Raw genomic sequence first — 6,000 nt, 5'->3', positions numbered from 1 at the left:
AATTCAATCACTTCTTTCACTTAGATAAAAAATGACAAAATAAGAAAATAATCACTAACATTATTACACTTACTTTTTCCTCTTGTTTACACTAGTTCTACAAATGCACAGTAGAACTGTGCCTGATTTACATCATTTAAGTGAAAAAGGAGATCAAACTCCACAGAGTGCTCCACAGAGCAATCCAACCACGGAACTGGATAATCGCCTGAAATTTCTATGGCAACAAGGAGAAAATTGTTCAGCCTACTGTCTGGGTATTTTCACTCTGTGTATACGAGGGAGTGTTATGTCAGAGACAGGGAGAGAGAGAGAATATTTAACACATAATCAATTAAATTTCACCTTTGATCCAGTCAGTTGTTTAGAAATATTATCTTGGCATTAGTGAATGATTTTTTCTCATGGGCTGACAAGGTGCCTGTTTATTTTCTGTAAGGAATGATTAAGTTAGACATCCCTTTTCTTCCTATGAACGAATGATGAAAAATGGATTTGGTATTGATTGGCCCACTTAGTAATGCTTCTGGATCTCTGTGCCTTAGCTCTTTGTGAAACTGTAGCCCTGGAGAGCATCATCCCCACACCTGACCTAGCAACATTTTTCTGTCAGGCACAACACCACGTTTTGCTTGGCCTCCATGTGACTACTGAAGGAAGAGGCAGGAGGAGGGGCCATAGAGACTTTCACAACATTTAACAGCTCTCATGTGAGGAGAAATGCACTCTGTACTCTCCCTACTGCAGGGGCACCAGTGCTGTCTCATCTTTTCTCCCCTTAGCATCTCAGTAGAGTTCAGGAGGTTACTCCTCATGCGCAGCAGATAAACTATTAAACCAGATGTCACTCCTTAACATGAACTAAGGAAGCAGCAAACAAATTCCTCCAAGTACAGTGCTACCAGTTTCCCCTTGTGATAAGACACAGGCCTGTGGCATGGTCAGACCTATGCCTTAGTTGAAAAGCTGTTAGAAGCTGAGTAGATGCTTACTAAGACCACTGAATGGGTCAGACAGCTCCAGTGAATTCTGTGAGGTTTGCAACAGGCTCGCAGTATTGATTAGGGCCCTAACACAACATGAATTTGAGGGCTGATTGATACCAACTTGAACTTCTCTGTGGCTTAAGATCCAATCTAAACTTAAGCATACACTGAATTTTCATAAACCAGACAGACCTACATCTTCCTATTGAGCAAATAGCAAGTTTCACAGTATCTGGAACTGAAATTAAAATTTGTTTGTGTAGACAGAAAACCAGTTTGGTAATATCCAGATCTTTTCCCAGTCCACCCAATGGAACAATTCCTTAAAATGGGGAACACTATCTTATGATAAGATACAATCAATAAATACAGCTAAATTTGGCTGAATTTGACCAAATTGTGTTTCAAAACTGCATACTGATAAAAGCAAAGTGACTAGGTTACATATGGCTGCTTTATAAAACCATTATAAAACCATTTGTATGCACAAAGAGAAGAGTTTATGCAAAACAAGAGATTCAACATTTTGTGGCATTGTCACTTGCATGTTGTTTTGCTGGACAGTATCACCTAGACTGTGCAGGATCAGGCTAATTTGGAGACATGATCTAGAACTCATAAACTCAGACCCAGAAATGTGTGTAAAAACTCCTTGTTTTGTTGCCAAGCAATCAGCAGTGACAGAAAATTCTCTAATCCCCCTAGAATAGCATTGCAATATAGTACAATCAAGTACTTAGCACTACTAGTATCTATCCTTCTGTATATGGTTTTAGGCATCCTAATTATGTGATGTAAATTACCTCTGTGCAAACTTGCAGTGCTTTACAAAAGATTTTCAATAAATACTAATAATGCTGCTGAGAATATTGATAGCTTGCTATTGAGACAGAGGAAACATCTCCTAGCCCTAGTTCTTATCCTAATAGCGACGCAGCAACATCTATTTTTCCAATTATATATTACTGACTGATAAACAAGCTTTGTTTCTGTTAGCCTAGAATGTTCACTGGTCTAAATCAGAGAATCTACATGAGCTATGAAATTATGCCTGAACAAGATCTGTAGCTATTCACCCATTTCTGGGATCAAGATTTCTCCAAATTCTAAATCAACTGTCCACCAGCAATGCCCTGGAGTGAACAGTGAGATGATTAAAGTGAATAAATAAAGTGAACAAGCCAACATACATTTCACTGTAAATAATAATCAGGCAGCAAGGTCTGACAAACTGAGCTGAATATATGCCTGGGAGTCAAAAATTCCCATAGTTTAATTGAAGTCTTCTAGCATAGTTTACCTCTTTTGCCTTGCTTTTCAGCTTCTCTCTTTTTTTTTTGTAAGTTATTTCAAATGGTGTAACAGCAATTTAACACAGTGCCATTACTCTTCTGGAAGTTGTGTAAAGCATTGCTGCATAGGCACATTTTTGGTGCAGCTTCCTTTATCTGTACCTTTCCTCAATGTGCATCTACACAGTAGTAAAATCTGCTTTCACTGAGACAGTGCTCTGTCTAATGCTAGCACGTGGACCATTCTGGGACAACCACTGCCAAGGATCAGGTTGTCACCATGCGTGACACTATGTAGACTATTACTGAGGCCATGTGGTGGGGAGATAAATAAGCTACAGGAAGGACAGATACCAGGTTACAATTTTCTCAGCCATAACTAGCTGCTAGAATTGGTAAGCACTGGTGGGAAAGCAATTGTTTTGGTGCTGGCTGGTGAGGAAGGAGGCAATTTGATGTTATTGGGATTTTTCCTGGTTCACGCAATCAAAACAGAGAAAGCAGAGTTCTGCCCTAAAATTCACAAATGCTCTTCCTGCAGAGTCTCTAAACAATGCTGAGGGGAAGAAGGCTGCTTACTGAGTGCTGCTCTTCTCCTTATGTATAGTACAGAAAATATTAGATTTAAGCAGACTCAAATTGCAGGCTGCAATTCAGACACTTGGTTGTCAGCCTTCACAAGGAGAACTCACTGACTGTGAAACTGTAACGAACACAAATGTTGGACAGCTCAAGATCTGATGCTGAATGTGTAGGATACACAAAAGTCTTAAGCTGCACCAAGGGAAATACAGGTGGGATATTAGGAAAAAATTTTTACAGAAAGGGTGGTAAAGTATTGGAATGGTCTGTCTGGGGAGGTGGTGGAGTCACCATCCCTGGATGTGTTTACAAAGACTGGATGTGGCACTCTGTGCCATGGTTCAGTTGAGGTGTTAGGGCTGGGTTGGACTCAATGATCTTGAAGGTCTCTTCCAGCCTAGTCATTCTGTGATTCCATGAAAGTGCTACATACTGGCACTACATTTTCTTGGTTCATTTCAGGACAAATATCAGGTGAAGAGTTTCAAAATCACTCACTGAGACAGAGCTGCCTTGGCCTTACCTCAGCACCTATTTGAGCAATTTCTTTTGCAAAATTTTCAAGTATTTAGTACCTCTAACTGATCCCATGAAATAGGAAAGAAATATGGATGCTCATCTGCTCTGAAAGAATCATAATATTTACTACTGATTAAACAGAATGTGAGTCTACATAACCAGTTTCCAAATATTAAACTTAATTTTGCAATGCCATAAAAGCAAGCATGTTTAAGGCACTACCATTTCAACTGGTTATTGTTACTCCACATGAAATCTAACAGTATGGTCCTTAAATGTAAAGTGATATACATTTCCTCATCTGCAAGATGATTAGCACAGCTGGTTAGAGCATGGTGCTTATAACATCAAGGTTGTGGGTTCAGTCACTGTATGGGTCATTCACTTAATAGTTGGACTTGATGATTCTTGTGGAAGAGTTGGACTTGATGATCCTTGTGGGTTCCCTTCAACTCAGAAGATTCAGTGACTAGACTGTAGAAAGGTCTTTGAAGATTATCATTACTATGCTGTACTTTGGATGCCTTTCTGAGCATCTGAGCATAACAGAAGTCTGTGCGTAACGGGTACCAATAGGCAGACTTTGTCAGGCTTTGAAAAGCCTTCTCCCTTTATTTCAGTTAGAATAAGAAATGTACAAATTTATTAAAATAAATGGAAATGGGATAGAGATCTCATCACATTCTTGTTGTTGTTCAGTAGCTGAACAAATGCCGTGCAAGTAAATTGAGCATAGCTCACACTGCTTGCACAAGTCTGTCTGCTGACAATGTTCCAGCTGTTTCACTAATGCAGTTACTTGGAATTTACTTACATTTCAGATTGCTTCTGGACAAATAGCCCTGGACCAAGAAGTTTTCTGGCTCCTCTGACAGTTTGATGCAACAAAAGACTGAGCATGCTGAGGCTAAGCCCTGCAAAGTGCTTGACATGATGTATGTGCTTTATTTAGTGTGTCAGAGGAGCAAGCCCTACTCACAGTCACTTTCTGTAGCAGTGACGAGTACTAGCTCTTTCCTATTCTACAAGAGAGCAATTTCCACTAAAGCCAATGCTAGCTCCACTTCCTCCACAGACACCAAACATGGGAGGTCAAAATCTATAAATAGCACAGATCACAGCATCTCCCTGAGAACTGAGAATTTCAAATCAGTGGTAGCATTAATATTTGCCTCAGAGTCTACAAGCAAAGAACCTGACCCCAGGAGCACAGTAACACAAGCAATCCTGTTCACTGTAAATTAACTTCTTCCTGATTCAGTATCACCCAGCCAGCCCTAAACTGCCACCACAAGCACAAAGGCATCATATACATTTGCCTTCCCATTTGTGGGAAAGTTTATTATAGTACCTTGTGCACACTTACATGAAGGAAAGATTATTCTCTACAGTCCAGTCCAGATTTTAATAAGTTCTGTGACTAATTTTGCAATACTTACTTTTTTAATATAGTCAGAATCTGACAAGCCTTGTTTTTTTTTGCATTTGCATATATTTTCCTTCGGTTGGTAGCATCCTGTGGTCCTTTCTAGGGGCCAGAACATGAAGTAAATCCTCCCAAGAAGAAAGGACCTTAAAATCTGCACTTTTAACCACATCTATGAATTTATTTACTTTGTGCATGCCATAATAGTTTTCAAGAGTAATTTCTTCACCCTGGTGTCACAAGAACACCTTCAAAAGCTTTAATGCAGATGCAAAAAATGAAACTCAAACAACTTTCATTCCTGTCTTTTCATCTGTTTAAAGCAAAATTCTATCAGCCAATGCTAATAAGTGTTCATAAATTTGCATGGGTCAAAATTTCATCACCAGTATTTCTTCATCACAAATATTTCTTCACATCACAAAAGATACTGACTGTCCAAATTCTAAAGCATTCATGTATGTCCCATCCTTAATTTGCCAATGCTACTGAGCAATGTAATTATCCAAGATCAAAAACTGTTTTGCTTTCTTTGAAAACTGAGAGAGGTGGGAAGCCATTCAAAAAAAATAATCAGTAATTTAAGGCACACAATACAGGCAAAACAAAATTGTCTACTTGCAGCATAAACAGCTTTTTCATAGCTTTATTTGTATACTTGGAAATAATAAAATATCCCTGACCTGGATTTTGCCTCTCCCTGGTACAACAGGTTATTGAAATGTTAGACATCTTCACAGCTCCTTCTAAAGTGAAGCCTTTAACCTTTAAAGTGTTCTTTCTTACGTCTGTTCTTGACCTCATGCAGTAAACCAGAACTAAGTCAATCTCTATTCCTTCCAAAAATTTTTAATATAATTAAATGTATAGGTTTTTTATTGCTCACCCATTTCAAGAATCAGTAAATGATTCCTCAGAAAGCTATTTGTTTGTAGCTTTCATAATGTTTAAACAGAGCTTGACTACAAAAGCCACAAATGGGAGCACACTTACCTGACTAATAGATAAGATACAAGAAAATCAGTGAGGTTTCTTGGCCTATTGAAAACAAAAAAGTCATGAGGAATTGAAAATGTAGATAAGTTTTTTGAATGTCTTCAAATTCTGCAAGTTCTCAATTTCTCCATGTTATTTTAGAACTAAAACGTGTAGAATGTTCATTTCAGTCTGTATTGCTTATGTAAAAATACAGCTG

Source organism: Pseudopodoces humilis, chromosome 1, assembly GCF_049639895.1.
Source record: "Pseudopodoces humilis isolate 2021_Gansu_Grassland_sample_001 chromosome 1, ASM4963989v1, whole genome shotgun sequence".
NCBI lineage: Eukaryota > Metazoa > Chordata > Aves > Passeriformes > Paridae > Pseudopodoces > Pseudopodoces humilis.
Note: the sequence above shows the minus strand (reverse complement) of the source record.